The sequence below is a fragment of the Ornithorhynchus anatinus genome, chromosome 1, assembly GCF_004115215.2.
Source record: "Ornithorhynchus anatinus isolate Pmale09 chromosome 1, mOrnAna1.pri.v4, whole genome shotgun sequence".
In the NCBI taxonomy this organism is placed as follows: Eukaryota; Metazoa; Chordata; class Mammalia; order Monotremata; family Ornithorhynchidae; genus Ornithorhynchus; species Ornithorhynchus anatinus.
Window position 1 is genome coordinate 124,652,653 of NC_041728.1, and position 18,144 is coordinate 124,670,796.

General features: G+C 42.6%; 1 protein-coding gene and 1 non-coding gene across 2 annotated transcripts in view; both read left to right on the plus strand.

The window, feature by feature from the left end:
- ARHGEF4 (Rho guanine nucleotide exchange factor 4) overlaps positions 1-18,144 on the plus strand; it is a 558,628-nt gene that overhangs the window by 272,709 nt on the left and 267,775 nt on the right. The window lies entirely within an intron of this gene.
- On the plus strand, positions 11,142-11,279 carry LOC114816970. Its single transcript, XR_003764787.1, has one exon. It is a non-coding gene; the product is annotated as a small nucleolar RNA SNORA7 (small nucleolar RNA).

The following is an 18,144-nucleotide window of genomic DNA, read 5'->3' on the forward strand; positions in this document are numbered from 1 at the left end:
TATGATCTCAATGACAATAATAATAATAATTGTGGTATTTATTACAGGAAGCTTTCAATAAATATGGTTGATTATGTGCTTATTAGGTGACAGGCACTGTACTAAGCACTGAGCATGTACAGTACAGTCAGATCAGACCCAATCCTTGCCCTATATTGTGCATTACATTCAGGAAAGGACAGATAAGGAAGAGGAGTCATTCAGAGTTGATTTCTCTAAAAGACTGGGAACAATACTACAACACTCATGAGTTTTACAAAGACTCTAGAAGTTCAAAAAGAATTTAGAAATATTATTTTCCTCTAGAGAAGAAACAGTACAGGATGGCATATCTGAAAGGGCCTACCTCTTTGTGAGCTATAATCAGCAGGAGGACTTTTCAGGTATTAAAGAGGTCAGTTGCAGGTGATCTGACAAGAAAGATGTGTGCATTATCAGGGAGAGAGAGAATTTAGATGGTATCTGTGAGGCAGTGGAAAAGGGCAAAGGAATTTATCAAGCCAAACTACGATGTAGCTGGCACACACAATATATTTCTGGAAGCCAGTTCTGAAGGGAAACAGTTTTATTGTTCATGATCATGTTGGAAGAGCTTTTATTCTAACTTTGCCTTTTACCTCAAGTCAGAAGTATGTCTCCTCTAATTCCTATGAAATAAGTAGCTTGTTTTCTCATTAAGGAAAGAAATATATTAGAACTCAGACTTACTGTAAGCAGAAATTTTTAATTCAAGACAGTGTACTGTGAAAAGTTTTGTTCTTTTTCAATCAATCATATTGAACAATTATTGTGTGCAGAACACTGTACGAAGCACTTGGGAAAGTACAGAATAACAGAAATGGTATATGAATACATCTAACAACTCCTGTTGTTGAGTAGGGATTGTCTCTATCTGTTGATGAATTGTAGTTTCCAAGCGCTTAGTACAGTGCTTTGCACACAGTAAGCACTCAATAAATGCGATTGAATGAATTCCCTGCCCACAGTGAGTTTACAGGCTAGAGGGGACGTGGTTTTGATATTTGAATACAATTTTAATCTCTCAACCTGAGGGTACCTCATCTTTTGAAATAGAGAAGCAGTGTGGTGTAGTGGATAGAGCACAGGCCTGAGAGTCAGAAGGACCTGGGTTTTAACTCCAGCTCCACCACTTGTTTGTTGTGTGTGACTCGGGCAAGTCAATTCGCTTCTCTGGGCCTCAGTTCCTTATCTGTAAAATGAGTATTAAGGCTGTGAGCCCTATGTGGGACAGGGACTGTGTCCAACTTGATTACCTTATATCTACCCCAGAGCTTGGAACTGTGCCTGGCACAGCGTATGTGCTTAATAAATACCATGTAAATACCATATTTTGGAAATTGGAAAGTGACTGCTGAGATCATGGCCTAATGAGCCTTGGTGTTGTTATTTTAAATGGGTGAAAAAGATTATTTTAATTTCCAAAAGGCCAGTCTTATTGACCTAAGGTATAACAGGGTGATGTCTCATCTCTCTGTTCCTCTGGAAACCTCAAGAAGATATCGCTACTATTTGGGTCCCCTTTAAAAGCTTGAGCAATGAAGGAGACTGAGCAAATGGGTATTTCAAACCCCATAGTCCACAGGTACAGTGCCAACCTTCCTAAAAATCTACCACAGGAACCAACTGGCTTCCTGAAGGGTCAGAGGTATTCTGAATTTCACCCAAGCCCACTCACCTTTGGCCTTCCTCAGTCAGGATTGTTTCTATTTTGCGTAGGTGGAGAGTGACACTCCTGACTTCTCATTAACATATGCAGAATAGCTAGAGTGTGTGTGTGCGTCTGTGTGAATATGTTTGAGCACGTGTGTGTGGATCGGCATACAGAGCTATATTGCTTACAACTTGCTGGACAGGTAACCGTGTCTGTACTAGCCGAGGAGAGGCTGCATGATCGTTCCGTGAGATCCTCTCCCCCACCATTAACAATACATGAAGGAAAATTGGACAGAGCTAATTGGAACTGGTCTTCTACATCCCGCAGGTAGGAGCGATTTGCCTCGTCTGAAGGTCAGAGTTGGAGGGGTACAGGCAGTGTGTGTGTGTATGTGTGCGTGCCGGCGTGCACACGCACTTTCAGTCTTCTGAAAAACAGGGACTAAGTTACATTCACCAGAGCCAGAGTGAGTGAATATACTGTAGAAGCCCAGGGTCTTTTGATTTTTAACATTTAACTGCCAGACTAGCTTTAGGGAAAACCCTAGAGTTTTTGAGTATATCTCCTTCCCTCATTTTCTCTTTCCCCTTCCCTACAACTCCCACCCTTAGCAGCAAGAAACCCTTCTGATGGTGTTAAATTTGAGAGTATACTGTAACTCTACCTCCCTGGTTTCCATAGCAACTAGGTATAAAGCACTAATGTTCTTCCAAGTAGAGTCTCTTGGTAGTCTTGGGTTACATCCCAGGAAGGAAGAGCAAACCAATTAAACCACCGAATTATATTTTCCCTCCTGGGAGAAATGGAACTGGACAGTTCTGTCCTCAACTCGAAGCAGAGCTAAACCAGGACACTAATGGGAATTTAGACTTGGCCTTGTATACACCCTGAGATTAAATACCCTCAAGAGGCTGGGTGGATTCTGAGTCCCCCTCCCTTTGGGACCTGGGTTACTGACTACAGGTCTGGGGTATAGTTTGGTATGAGACCCCCCTTCCTTCTCCCACCCCCAGGGCATCCCAAATTAACTTATTGTATTGCTTCCAAAAGACCCAAGGAAAACCAACAAACTCATGTCTTTTTTCTGATCCAACATTCTGAGCAGAGGAGTTCAAGGCTGGTGATTTTAAAATGTTTCCACAGCTAGTGACTTTGGGGCATCACATTTGTCCAGCAGCTTTATTTTCTGAGAGTACAGTGGAAAACTATACCTAAACTCAAGTCCTAATTCTCAAAGGGTTTCAGAGTCTGGAAAGCATGGCTTTTCCTTTTGCAACTGGTTCTACTATCATAGGATTTTTCAAAATAGCACTCCTTAGCTAATAATAGCAAAAAAATAAGGCCTTAAGAAGAAAGTCACTGGGCCTTGTTGGATAGATTCTGGTTCTATTTCTCTGCTCTATTTTTCTCCCAATGCATTGCCTGTGCTTTTTTTTTTTTTACCCTCTCCATAGAATCCTTGGCCTGGCTAAATCACACTTCAGCCTAGCGTATGTCTCTGGGTTTCTTCCCACATGTTCTCTATCTATTTACAGTATATAAGTAGGCTAGAGTCTAATTTGGACAACTGATTGAAAAATTAGCTTGTAACAATTAGCCTGATGATCCGAGTGAGGGAAGTGAGGGTGAGAAAATTGCTTTCTAAGTATAAAGCTCTTGTGTCTATGGCTGACTCTTGGTGGGTGTTTGAGAGAAGCCCTTTGAACAAAGATTCTGGAGTACTGAAGGTGCCACTATATCTCAGATTATTTTTTTTTAAATCTCTCCAACTCCCTTCAGAATCAGGTCACCAAAGGACTAGGAAGGAATACTGAATTATATGTTTGTTCTCTAGGAGGAATTTTGCTTGTCCTTGTCTGTCATTATTGCCAGTAGCACCTCACCATACCATTTACAAGGAATAATGATATGGAGGCCGAGAAACTGATCGCATTACTCTCAGAAGAGCTGCCTATGAAAGGAAGTGTTTGAGAAGTGCCATCACAGTGCACCTGATCACTTAGCACTGACAGTACATATTAGGAATACAGGGCACAAGAACATTTGTAGCTCGACAAGATGCTATCATTTATTTTTTCAGCCCTCTTAGAAACGCGATGTGATTGAGAGGGTAGAGGTCTGGCCTGTCATCCCAGAGGTCAGGTTTCTGGTCCAGGCTATGTTGCAGATTAATGAGCAGATAGCTTCACCAGCCTTAGTTTGCTTCTGCACCCATAGAAGCAAGAGGGAGGGGAGCTATTTTCTAGTTGACCTCTCGTAGATCTTTAGAGCATTGGTTCCATCAGATTATAACTGATCTGAGGCTCTGTTTTAGCTTACCTCTCAGAAATGCTTTGAGCATTGGTATCAACAGATTACAAAGAGATGGGAGGCCATGATAAAGAGAGTTATTGTTTCAATATAATGCCACAAATTTGCATTTAGCCAAATGGATTTTTCAAAGGGCTGATGGGGTCTTCTTTGTTAGCGCTTTATGACTTTTTAAAAATGGTATGGTTAAGTGCTTACTGTGTACCAGGATTGGTACTAATTGCTGGGGTAAATCAATCAATCAATCGCTCATATTTACTGAGTGAAGAGCTCAGAGATATAAAAGTTGGTAGATGTGTTCTGCACCTACAAGGAGCTTACAGTCAAGATGGGGAGACAGACGTTAATACAAGTAAATTCCAGATAGGTAATAAATGTGGTGGGGCTGAGGGTGGGGTGAATAAATGAGGCAGTTCCAGGTGCAAGGGTGTTACAGAAGGGAGTGGGAGAAGAGGGAATGAGGGTTTAATTGGGGGAGGCTTCTTGGAGGAGGTATACTTTTAATAAGGCTATGAAAGTGGGGAGAGTGATCGTCTGTCAGATATGCCAGTTAGACACAGTCCCTGTAGCACATGGGACTCACAATCTGAATTCCCATTTTACAGATGAGGTAAATGACTTGCCCAGGGCCACACAGCAAGCAGGTGGCGGAGCCGGAATCATGACCCAGATCCTCTGGCACCGAGGCCCATGTTCTTTCCAGTAGGCCATGCTGCTTCTCACTTGAAGGGAAATGTATACTTCTGATCTGCTTAAGCAGAATTCATCAATATTTTATATGGTGAGATCACTCTGATATTCAAGCAGTCTGTGAGATAGTCCTGAATTTTCTTTTGAAAGATTTCTTTTAGTACATTCTTTGGTCCAGAACCTGGCCTTTGGTCATAAGTACCTTGATCTCCCCCTCTCATGGTTGCACTTGGAGAGTTTCCACTACTCTACCACTATCCATTATGGGAGCGACAGTCAAGCAGAGGCATATCCAGTCCATACCTAGCTTGGGCAGTGGCTGGCGAGTGGAAGGCAATCTACTACAAGTCAAAACTCACCTGTGCTGGAGAGCAGCGGTATGGGAGAGGGTCGAGGGTGGGAATTCAAGCTTACTGTGCAGAAGGAGGCAATGGTAAACCACTTCCATATTTTTACCAAGAATGGATATACTACCAGAATGATTACAGACAGAGGTGGGGCGTTCTGGGAGAGATGTGTCCATGGCGTCGTTATGGGTCGGAGATGAGTCGACAGCATAAGACAAGACAAGACCTAGATCTCCAACAAAGAGTCTTTTGATTTTTAGAGAGAAACTCAGCCCTGGCAAAGTTGGAATGAGTTCTGAGCTTCACATCCATCACTTTCACCAGTGTGAGAATGCTCGGTGATTGGGGATAGGGAAGGAAAAGAGATGTCTGAACATGCCTAAGTTTTGATGATCAAAGTTTGAGGGAATTACCAATGGAGGTTTTTTAACCCTGGCAGAGAGATCAGTTTCAACTGGTGATATCCGATCTCAACCTTTGAGAGCATGAAATGTTCGCTGTTAGATGACCAAGCATTTTCAAAATGCTTTGCATTCAACAACTAGATGCCTGAGACAACATTCCAATGAGGTGTCTTGGTATTATGAAGATAGATAAGACACCCAGGTTAAGTGGCTTCCCCAAGGACATGGAATTAATTAGTCAGAGGAAGAGCAGAACTGGACTTCAGATTTCCCAGATGCTGATCTTTGACTTTTAGAAATGTTTTAGACTCATCTTCACAAAGCCTTCCTTTTTTTCCTCAATCAAGCAATCAATTGTATTTATTATTAATAATAATAATAATTATGGCATTTGATAAGTACTTACTATGTACCAGACACTGAACTAAGCACTTGGTTGGGTACAAACAAATTGTGTTGAGCGCAGTCCCTGTCCCATATAGAGCTCACTGTCTTAATCCCCATTTTACAGATGAGGGAATTGAGGCCCAAAGAAGTGAAGTGACTTGCCTAAGGCCACACGGCCAAGTGGCATTGCCAGAATTAGAACCCATGACCTTTCTGACTCCCAGACCTGTGCTCTCTCCTCTACACCAAAGTGCTTAGTGTGTACAGGGCACTGTACTAAGCACTTGGGAGAGTACAACACAACAAAATAACAGACACATTCCCTGTCCACAATGCATTTAAAGTCTAGAAGGGGATAGAAATTACATTTATTAATAGAAATAAATTAACTATGGACATAAGTGCTATGGGTCTTGGTGAAGCAGAAGGGAGTGGGGGAAAAGAAAGGAAATCTGGGCTTTAGTCAGGCAAAGCCTTGTGGATGCGATGTGTCTTCAATACGGCTTTGAAGTTAGGGAGAGTAATTGCCTGATGGATATGAAAGGGGAGAGCATACCAACCAGAGGCAGGATATGGACAAGAGGTTGGCAGCGAGGTTGGTGAGATCAATGTAGAGTGAGTACATTGGCACTAGAGGAGCAGTGTGAGAGCTGGGTTGTAGTAGGAGAATAGCGAGGAGAGGTAGGAGGGGGTAAGGTGATTGAGTGCTTCAAAGCTGATAGTATGGAGTTTCTGTTTGATGCGGAGGTGTATGGGCAACCATTGGAAGTTCTTGAGGAGTGGGGAAACATGGACTGAATGTTTTTGTAGAAAAATGATCCAGGCAGCAGAGTGAAGTATGTTTGGTGTGGGGAGAGACAGGAACCTGGGAGGTCAGCAAGGAGGCTGAGAAAGTAATTAAGGTGGGATAGGGCAAGAGCTTGGATTAGTACTGTAGCAGTTTGGATGGAGAGGAAAGGATGGATTTTAGTGATGTTGTGAAGGTTAAACTGGCAGGATTTAATGATATATTGAATATGTGGGTTGAATGAGAGAGAGGAGTCAAGGATAATGCCAAGGTTACAGGCTTGTGAGACAAGAAGGATGGTGGTGCTATCTTTGGTGATGGGAAAGTCATAGAGAGACAGGGATTGCTTGGGAAGATAAGGAATTCTGGTTTGGACATGTCAGGTTTGAGGTGACAACAGGACATCTAAGTAGAGATGTCTTGAAGGCAGGAGAAACTGTGAGATTGCAGAGAGGGAGAGAGAAATCAGGGTTGGCGATATACATTGGGGAATCATCTGCATAGAAGTAATAGTTGAAGCCATGTGAGTGAATGAGTTCTCCAAGGGAGGGGATGTAGATGGAGATTGGAAGGGGACACAGAACTGAACTCTGAGGGGCACCCACAGTTAGGGGGTGGGAGGCAGAGGAGGAGCCCACAAAAGAGACTGAGAATGAGTAGCCAGAGAGATAGGAGGGGAGACAGGAGAGGTCAGTGTAAGTGAAGCCAAGGTTGAGTAATATTTCCAGGAGAAAAAGGTGGTCAACCATGTCAAAGGCAGCTGAGAAGTTGAGAAGGATTAAAATGAAGTAGAGGACATTGAATTTGGCAAGAAGAAAACCATTGGTGACCTTTGAGAGGGTAATTTCTGCAGAGTGAAGGGGACAGAAGTCAGATTGGAGGGCATCAAGGAGAGAATTTGAGGAGAAGAACTTGAGACAGTGGATATAGACAGCTTGTTCAAAGAGTTTGGACAGGAATAGTTTGCAGAAGATGGGATGATAATAATAATAATAATGTTGGTATTTGTTAAGCATTTACTATGTGCCAAGAACTGTTCTAAGTGCTGGGGTAGATACAGGATCATCAGCTTGTCCCACGTGAGGCTCAGAGTCTTCATCCCCATTTTACAGATGAGGTAACTGAGGCCCAGAGAAGTTAAGTGACTTGCCCAAAGTCACACAGCTGACAAGTGGCAGAGCTGGGATTAGAACCCATGACCTCTGACTCAGCCCGTGCTCTTTCCACTGAGCCACGCTGACGATACCTAGAGGAAGCTGTGGGGTCAAGGGAGGGTAATTTTACAATAGAGGAGACATGAGCATGTTTGAAGACAATGGGGAAGAAGCCATTGGAGAGCGAATAGTTGAAGATGGCGGTCAGGGACGGAAGAAGGGAAGGGGCAAGAGTTTTGATAAGGCGCAGAGGGATGGGGCTGGATGCACAGGTGGAGGGTGTTAATTTCCTCCTTTAAATTAATAAAGCAATAAAGTAATATTATTGCTTTAGAGGTAAAGGAATGAGGATACTCAACTGCAACAACCCCCATTCCCCAGGTCTTAGAAGGTCTGAAAGTCAAATTTGAACTCTGACTATTATAGGTTACTCTGAGATTGGCATTGTGGCATATAAAATATGGTTTACTGCAAAGTAAATCCTGCTATTATTGCTGCTGTTAAACCCATGACACATTTCTACAGTATTTCATCAATGATAGCAGTATGCCAATGTCCACTTTGAGATATATCATATATATAAATCATATATCATAGCTATAGCTATACACACACATATATATACACATATACACACACACACATACATATATATGTGTGTGTGTATGCAGACAGCTATAGATATGTATACATATAAATACCCTTTGCATTTAAAATGATGTATTTAAAATGTATTTAAAATGATGTATTTAAAATGATGATGTCAATAGTAAGAGGTTGTTGGGTCATGTGTGCATAATATGCATAAAATATATTCTGCTGCATTGTTTGCACTTCAGGTTAGATCCTTGGGGCATCAGTGGGTATGTCTTCTACCAGGACTATCTTTGTTTCTAAGTCTGATTGTTGGCACCTTGATCTTTGTGAAGTCTTTGCTCAAAGACAGCAATATTTCACCCAGTAACAATCTTCTCCATGGCCGGGAGACTGGGACCTACTAGGAAAGACACATTCAGTTTCTAAAACAGCATCACCAATGTCACCTATGAACCATACTCAAAATCAAATGGCAGGACAGGGTCACCAACAATGAGGTCCTGCAAAACAATCAGCTCATCAACAACCCAGCAGCACACCCACAGTGGGATGGACCTGTGAGAACAAGAGATGCCAGCAGGACACCTAAGCAACTGAAAGGGGAGCCTGGGTTGCATGGCAAGCAGTGGATAATTGGCTAGTAATGAACTGGCACCCCTATATTTGACAGTGGAAGAGAAGTGTTAGAAGAAAAGCTGGCAGTATATTTATTCAACAGGTAAGCAATAATGATAATTCTAATAATAATAATGGTAGTTGTAAAGTGCTTACTAGGTGCCAGGCACTGTTATTGCTGGGGTGGAGACAAGATAATCGGGTTGGACACAGACCCTGTTCCACATGGGACTCACAGTCTTACTCCCCACTTTGCAGATGAGGGAATTGAGGCACAGAGAAGTTAAGTAACTTGGCCAAAATCACACAGCAGACAAGTGGTGGAGGTAGGATTAGAACCCAGGTCCTTCTGACTCCCAGACCCATGCTCTATCCACTAGGTGACAGATCTCTATAGGGTCCAGGAACTTCTGGAAGATAATCATCTCTCTTTATACCTCTCACTCATCCATCTGGGAAGCAGCATGGCTCAGTGGAAAGAGCCTGGGCTTTGGAGTCAGAGGTCATGGGTTCGAATCCCGGTTCTGCCACTTGTCAGCTGTGTGACTGTGGGCAAGTCACTTAACTTCTCTGTGCCTCAGTTCCCTCATCTGTAAAATGGGGATGAAGACTGTGAACCTCACGTGGGACAACCTGATTTACCCTGTATCTCCCCCAGTGCTTAGAACAGTGCTTGGCACATAGTAAGCACTTAACAAATACCAACATTATTATTATTATTATCTGTTGTTTCTTTCTGGGGGCTCTTCAGAGTTTCAGCAGAAATTTCAGCAGAGGTTGTGGCTACTGGATTTGGGGACTAAAGTGAGTTGAGGAATTTTTTGAGACCAGAATCACCTTACTGGGTAGAGACATGGAACTAATCAGTCAACCAATCAATCATATTGATTGATCACTCAATGTGTGCAGAGCATTATACTGAGAACTTGGAAGAGTACAATACTACGGAATTGGCCCACAAATTCCCTGCCCACAGCAAGCTTCAGGAGACTGGGCCTACTTTACACAGTGTGATTTTGTCCCATTGGTCCCAGGCAACATTTTCATTCTCTTGTTTCCTGAATACAAGCTTCCCAGTGCAACTTTTTCAACTTCACCCTTCTGGCAGAGCCTTATTGGGAAATAATAATAATAATAGCGATGGTAATGATAGCATTTTAAAGTCCTTATTATGTTTCAAGCACTGTGCTAAGCAGTGATGATCAGATTAGACAGTCTCTATTCCTTATGGGGCTCACAGTTAGAGGGAAGGGAGAATTAGGTATTTAATCCCCGTTTTACAGATGAGGAAAACGTAGCTAGTGATTTGCCCAAGGTCACACAGCACGTGTGAAATTGGCATCAGAACCCACATCTTCTTACTCTTTCCATTAAGCCATGTTGCTTCTTATTTCTTAGCAGAAGGAATCTGTGATCTGATATAACCCTTTAGATATGATTTTCCTATAGTTTCCCTCCTTGTTTTCAAAAAGGAGTTAAGTGCATTTTTGAAGTTTCATTGTCATTCATGAGATGCTTTGAAATACTCTGGTCTAAATGGCTAAATCCATATCATCATTTCATTAGGATATTTATTGCATGCCGACTGTGTGCTTGAGTACAGTAGTAGACAAATGGGGATGTTCAACAAAAGTAAAAGCTATGATCCTGTTGCTTGAGAAGTTTATAGTGTGATGGGAGAGAGGAGTGGAAATAAATAATAATAATAATAATGATGGCATTTGTTAAGTGCTTACTATGTGCAAAGCACAGTTCTAAGCACCGGGGTGGATACAAGGTGATCAGATTGTCCCACATGGGGCTCACAGTCTTAATCCCCATTTTACAGATAAGGTAACTGAGGCACAGAGAAGTTAAGTGACTTACCCAAAGTCACACAGCTGACAAGCGGAGCTGGGATTCAAACACATGACCTCTGACACCCCAGACCATGGTTTTTCCACTGAGCCATGTACCAAATGTACAATTATGTTGAAGAGCTAAGGTCAGGGACAAAAGTAGCAATTGAATAAAAGTAAGTATGACTATGTGATTGCTAAGGAGGTGATAGGATGGTGGGACTGGGGGATATGGGATTAATCAGTGATTGCATTTTGGAGAACCTGGCTTTTTCAGAGAGCTAAATTGTAAGAATGCTCACATCTACTCTGAATACGGTTGACTGATGGAAGGAGTCCCCTCTCAGGATCACACCTGGAGAGTTTCCAGTACTCTACCAGTCTCAGATAAGGGAGGGAGAGTCAAGCAGAGGCCTACCCATTCCATTCCTAGCTTGGGCAATGGCTAGTAAGAGGAAGGCAATCTGCTACAAATAAAAACTCACCTGTGCTGGGCAGCATTGGCATGGGAGAGAGTCGAGGGTGGAGACTCGAGTTTTCTGAGCAGAAGGAGGCACTGGCAAACCACTTCCAAATTTTTACCAAGAAAGCACTATGGATACACTACCAGAATGATTTTAGATGGAGGTGGGGCAGTCTAGGAGAGACGTGTCCATGGCATCGCTATGTGTCGGAGATGATTCAGTGGCACAAGACAAGATGGAAAGAGGGGTGGGAGCATGGTTTGTCAGAGCTAAGTTGAGAGAGGTACAATTGATGGGGAAGGACATCTATCTAACAATGTCCCTGAGAGGCAGAGAAGAATGCAAATTTGCCAATTTATCAGATAACAAGAAGTCTGACTTTAGAAATCCCACAAAGTTATCATTTTTCCAAAGGTTACACAGAAAAGTCACGGCAAAGCAAGGAGCAAAAACTGATGACTCTGTCTTGTGCTCCATCTTCCAGACTAAACTTTCCCTCTCTTACCCAGAGGTTGATTGGAGATATCTTTTTCTTCATGAAAAGTCAGATGGTATGTCTGATAAACATTGCTTCAGAGCTCACCTGGAAGTCACCGTAAGGATCTGGGTGGGGCCATATATTCTGGTATGTCTGAGCACTGCCCACCTTTCAGGCCAAAAGCCAAAGTAGGGTAAGACCGTCTCCCCATTCTTCTACCTAGGGCTTCCCTTCAGACCACCCTGACTCGTAATTAATTAATCAAAAAATGTTCTTTGAGCCCCCATAGAAGGCATAGCCCTGTAACTCACTGTTTGTAATACAGGATTGTCATAGCAACCAAAAGGCAGCGCGTCTCTCTGATCATTGAAGATCACCTGCCAGGAGAGAATTCCTTGGAACAATCACACAAATTCATAGCTCAAGCCCCTCCACCATGTGGTTCACTTTCTCTATTCTGATATCCTAAATTTGACCTTAGTTAGATATAGACCATCCCCAAGGTAATAGAATCTAAAGGCATTTAGTTAAACATACTTGGAATGCAGATTTGGAAGTCAAACCCATTACAGAGGAATCCCCCTAATTTAGTGTGGCCGGTTATTTTCCCAGTATCAGAGAGGTGATAACTTTGCTGTTAAATCACTGCCTTCTCCCCTATTCTTAGGAAAGGTGAATCCGAGGGAATGGGAAAACCTTAAGGTTGTTGGCTTTTGGCGTTGAAAAGGTAAATTCCACCAACAAAAGAAGATTAACTGGAAGCCAAATACCTACATTGGGAAGCTATTTATCCCACAGAATCTGACCAGAAAAGTCATGTTTTTCCCTATTCCTGAGACCTCACTAAAATGTGTATGAGTTCCCGTTAACCTTGTGGGGGACTTGGCAATGAACGTGGTAATGTTCCCATTTACAGAAGGGGAAATTGAAGCTGAGGGAGGTGAAATGACTCGACTTGGGAAGTTGCGTGGCCTAGTGGAAGGAGCATGGACTCTGGCGTCAGAGGTTCTAAATCCCCGCTCCACCACTTTGCTGTGTGACTTTGGGAAAGTCACTTAACTTCTCTGTACATCAGTTCCCTCATCTGCAAATTGTGCATTTGATACTTGTTCTCCCGACTACATAGACTGTGGGCTCCCTGTGGGACCTGATTTTCTTTTATCGACCCCAACACTTAGTACAGTTCTTGACACATAGTGCATACTTAACTACCACAATTATGATGATCATAATTGTTGTTAGTATTCATTATTATCATTATTATTGCCTTTGTCATGCCAAGTGAGAGAGTGCAAATGGGAAGTCCTGTGCTTGACTCCCAAGGCTGGGAGAAGTGCTCTCTCAGAAGTGGTCCCAGAGAGCTGGCTCTGTGGGTCACATTAATGAGACATTGATGCTATTTCTTCCACTGGAATAGGTTTGTCCTTTTCCCCACTTGAAGAATGGTGGAGAAAGAATTAAGAGGAAGACCATTACAAGGTACTAGAAATATCCCTTGTTGGGAAATAGGGTGGAATGCTGCTGACATCATTCCCTGCCAGGGTTGCAGAACTTGCTATTGGCTCTGCTACTCGTGGGAGTGAGTAACACAGCTGTCTCAAGTTGGTGGCAATAAAATGCATGTGAACCTCATGTTGTCACATGCCCTGTACAACACCCACATAGGGCATGTGAAGGGAAATACCACAGTGAAGGGAAGTGTTTGTAGAGCATCAGGGATGGTTTATTGGTTCTGGCATTCTGGGATGAATTGCTGGGGGAGTATATGTGTAGGTGCTCCTCAAAATAGTTGTTAAATGGCCAGATCTTACCTGCGTTTCCTATAGAAGTTCAAGATGCAATCTTATTATCTGATTTCTTACTAGGTTCAGAAAATGCCATTGTCTCCTACCTTAAAAAACTTCTTATGGCCCTTTGATACCTTTCAGAGACTTCAAAGTGAAAAAGAGGGACATTTCTGAATTAATTTGAGAATGCTACTAGCCAAAATTAACAAGAAATCTCATTAGAAGTATTTGCCAAGTGCTACGTATGGAAGGTGGCCAGTAATGACACTCAAAAAAGCCAGGCCCTGAGACCCTGTGACATCCCAAGTGTTATGTGGTCAGCTCAACCTGATGATAATAATAATAATAATAATGTTGGTATTTGTTAAGCGCTTACTATGTGCCGAGCACTGTTCTAAGCGCTGGGGTAGACATAGGGGAATCAGGTTGTCCCACGTGGGGCTCACAGTCTTAATCCCCATTTTACAGATGAGGGAACTGAGGCACAGAGAAGTTAAGTGACTTGCCCACAGTCACACAGCCGACAAGTGGCAGAGCTGGGATTCGAACTCATGAGCCCTGACTCCAAAGCCCGTGCTCTTTCCACTGAGCCATGCTGCTTCTCTATGATGATCTCTATGATGATGTCATATATCTCTCTATATATGATCTCTATATGATGATGTCATATAGGCACCAGGTTTGTAAATATTTGCCTAAATCTGCCTGAAACCTAGAGTGTTTCTGCAGGGTTCCTGTCTTCCCTATTACGCGCAACTGCTTCTCAGTCATTACAATCCCCTTGCAAGTCCCTCTGAACAAGGCTGCTGCTTCCAGGATGTTGACCTCAGTGGCAGGAGCCAAGGGAGAAGAAACTCAGTGCTGAGAATGTAAGCACCGGGCAGAAAGGTGTCCAGTGCCCAAACCACACCATATAGAGATCAGTTTTTAGCTGACCTCTTTGATGTAAAATCAGAAAAATTGACACTTTACATCAGCATGAAGTACTTAGAAAAGTAGCAAAAGTTGTGACCCACAGATGCTTTTAGTCTAATAGAAAAGTCAAGCAGCCATAAATTGGTGAAAATAGTTAAGGGAGTAAGGGTTCCAAGCACTTAGTATAGTGCTATGCGCACGATAAGAGCTCAATAAAATCGATTGAATGAATGAATAGTAAAGCTGAATTAAGGAGCAGTTGGACTTGGTGAAACAAATGAGTAAAGTATTATAGTGTATTAATGACCTATATGTTCTAGAAGGAAAAATTTATTTTCATTATTTTATGATTGCTTTGAAGACAAAGCAAGTACTGTATCATATACTTGAGAATAGAAGAATTATCAAGTGGTAATCATTCATTTGGTAATATCTGAATAAAAATAATACTAAGAAAGAATATTTTTAAGGGCACAAGAAGCATAAACATACTACAACCCTCAGACTATTGGGTTAGTCAGATGTCCAACTAATTAAGATTTCAAACCAGCTTTGTTTTGGAATAGAACTCTCCCCTCTAGATGGTAAGCTTGTTGTGGACAGGGAACATGAATGCCAACTCTTTCATCTTGTGCTCTCCCAAGCTCTTAGTACAGTGTTCTGCGAATAGTGTGTTCACTAAATATCATTGATGTTGATCATTGGTGATGAACCAACTCCAACCCTTTGGCCACTCCAAGAAAACTGGCATTTTTCAGTTTGGAGTAGGGGCAGTTTCAAAGACAGAACAGCCAGCTCTCCCTTGACTCACTTGTACTTCCATTTCCTCATCTTTAAAAATGGGGATATATAACATGTCTCATATCACTTGTCATATGATTTAAGGGATGTTTCAAAGAGCAATGAAAAAGGTAAAGGGTTTTAAGCTCCTCATAAATGCTTGGTTTATAAATAGAAAACATTGTGATAAGTATATAGCATGTACATGTTGGGAGAGAGAAAGAGCATATGTGTTTATGCTTCTTCCTTCAAGGAAGCTCAAATCACCATATATTCTCAAAGCATCCAATGACACAGGCACATATTATACCTATTTTCTTCAGATGGACAAACTGTTGCTCAGTTTGTGACTGGATCAAAGTCCATGTGACTCACAACAGAAGCCAAAACTAGAATCCAAGGTCTTGTCAGTCATCCTAGAACATCTTCCACAGATCTGGCATTTATCTCAATTGTCAATTTTCTAAATGAGTACCAATAAGACATTCCCTTTGGCAAAAGCCAGAGCTGAACATGTGGGTTTTTCATCTCAGAATGAAGGGCCTGGATGTGGATTTACTTATTTTAGTTCAGGGTTATGTGAGTTGGCAGGAACAATGGAGTTGTTTGAAATTGTTGTCGAACTAGATAAATCTGTTGAAGTCTTCCTCAGATTACCTCATTTCACTAAAGCACTTGGCGGTTCAGCTTCCTTTTTGCAGTACACTGATGCTCAAACTAATGCTGTAAAAAGTCACTTTTGATCCCCTAAATGTGATATTTGGACCAGGGAGGAAGGGTCTTTGAGAACATGGACTTAGTTTACTGTTCTTTTAGTCACTCTTGATGATATTCCAAGAAATCCTGCAAAATTGCTTTCAATGTAGTTTTACCAAGGAACCTCTTGAAACAACATGGAAATTGAAAACTTTAATTTCTCCCACTCAAAAATTGTATCAACCTAAACAGTTCCCAGGGGACACTACTGCCTGGAAATTATCTTCACTCCAGATCCATGCATGCTTCCTGGTGGAACTCCCCAACTGGAGAACTTGGGTTTGTTTTTTGTGTGTGTGTGTGTGGTTGCTTCTAGTCTACCCTTTCCCTGGTAGACTAAAAAAAAAACACAACTGAAATTACTAGGTTTTAGAAAAAGGTACACTTGAGGGAGAAGAATGTTTATTTTGACTCCAGAAATGTTTGGTGGGAATTTCTGTCCCAGCCTGTGAAGGAAGCAGTGTCTGGCAGAGACAACCTGCCTACTCTGGGATTGAAGAGATGTCCATTTTATCCCTGGTGCTTATACACAATTGTTTTCTTATGCTTGATCCCTTTATGCAGCAGTTTACTGAATTGGCCAGGTGTCCTGCATTAGGTGGGGTGCTCAGGACTTTGGGGACCCTATCCCACCACCCAGAAAATAATCAGGAAGACTTTCAAAAGTCCCACTTTTGGCCAAGGGAATGGGCCTCCTGGTAGCGAAGCCAAGGGCAAAGGGAAGCAACAGTTGCAACGGGGAAGGCCAAGGAAGCAGCACCAGAGCAGTGCGGGCAGGGAATGTGTCTGTTTATTGTTATATTATACTCTCCTGAGTGCTTAGTACAGTGCTCTGCACACAGTAAGTGCTCAATAAATACGATCAAATGAATGAAAGAATGAATGAATGCAACCTACCCAACCCGGAACCACTTCCAAGCTTATTGTAGCTGTTTCTGCCTCTTCCACTGCAACTTCCTCTGTAGCTGTAGCTACCACAGAAACCTCCAGGGAGCAGAAGTGACAGTGTAAGTGGTAGTCATCACCATCGTCATCATCATCATTGGTATTTGTTGAGCTCTTAGTTTGTGCAGAGCACCCTACTAGGAGCTTGGGAGAGTACATTACAACAGAGCTGGCAGATACATTCCTGGCCCATAAAGAGAAGCAGCGTGGCTCAGTGGAAAGAGCCCGGGCTTGGGAGTCAGAGGTCGTGGGTTCGAATCCCGGCTCTGCCACTTGACAGGTGTGTGACTGTGGGCAAGTCACTTAACTTCTCTGTGCCTCAGTTCCCTCATCTGTAAAATGGGGATTAACTGTGAGCCTCATGTGGGACAACCTGATTACCCTGTATCTACCCCAGTGCTTAGAACAGTGCCCTGCATGTAGTAAGGGCTTAACAAATACCATTATCATTATTATTATTATTAATGAGCTTTTAGCCTTAGCTGATGAAGCGAGCATGGGAGTAGCTCCAGCATTTAGAACAGTGTTTGGCTCATAGTAAGTGCTTAACAGTCATTAGTGGTATTAGTGATATTCGTCTTGGTCTCGCCTGTCTCGCCACTGATCCCAGTCAGAGTCCTGCCTCTGATCTGGAATGCCCTCCCTCTTCAAATCTGACTGACAATTACTCTACCCCGCTTCAAAGTCTTACTGAAGGCACATCTCCTTCAAGAGGGCTTCCCTGACTAGCCCACCCTTTCCTCTTCTCCCACTCCCTTCTGCGTCACCCTGATTTCTTCCCTTTGTCTTCCCCACTCCCAGCCTCACAGCACTTATGTGTATATCTGTAATTTATTTATTTGTATTAAGGTTTGTATTGATGTTAGACTGTGAGCTCACTGTGGGCAGGGAATTTGTCAATTGTTGTATTATACTTTCCCAAGCACTTAGTACAGTGCTCTGCACACAGTAAGCGAAGCAGCATGGCTCAGTGGAAAGAGCATGGGCTTAGGAGTCAGAGGTCATGGGTTCTATTCCTTGCTCTGCCACCTGTCAGCTGTGTGACTTTGGGCAAGCCACTTGACTTCTCTGTGCCTCAGTTACCTCATCTGTAAAATGGAGATTAAGTCTGTGAGCCTCACGTGGGGCAACCTGATTACCTTGTATCTCCTCCAGCACTTAGAACAGTGCTTGGCACACAGTAAGTGCTTAACAAATGCCAACATTATTATTAAT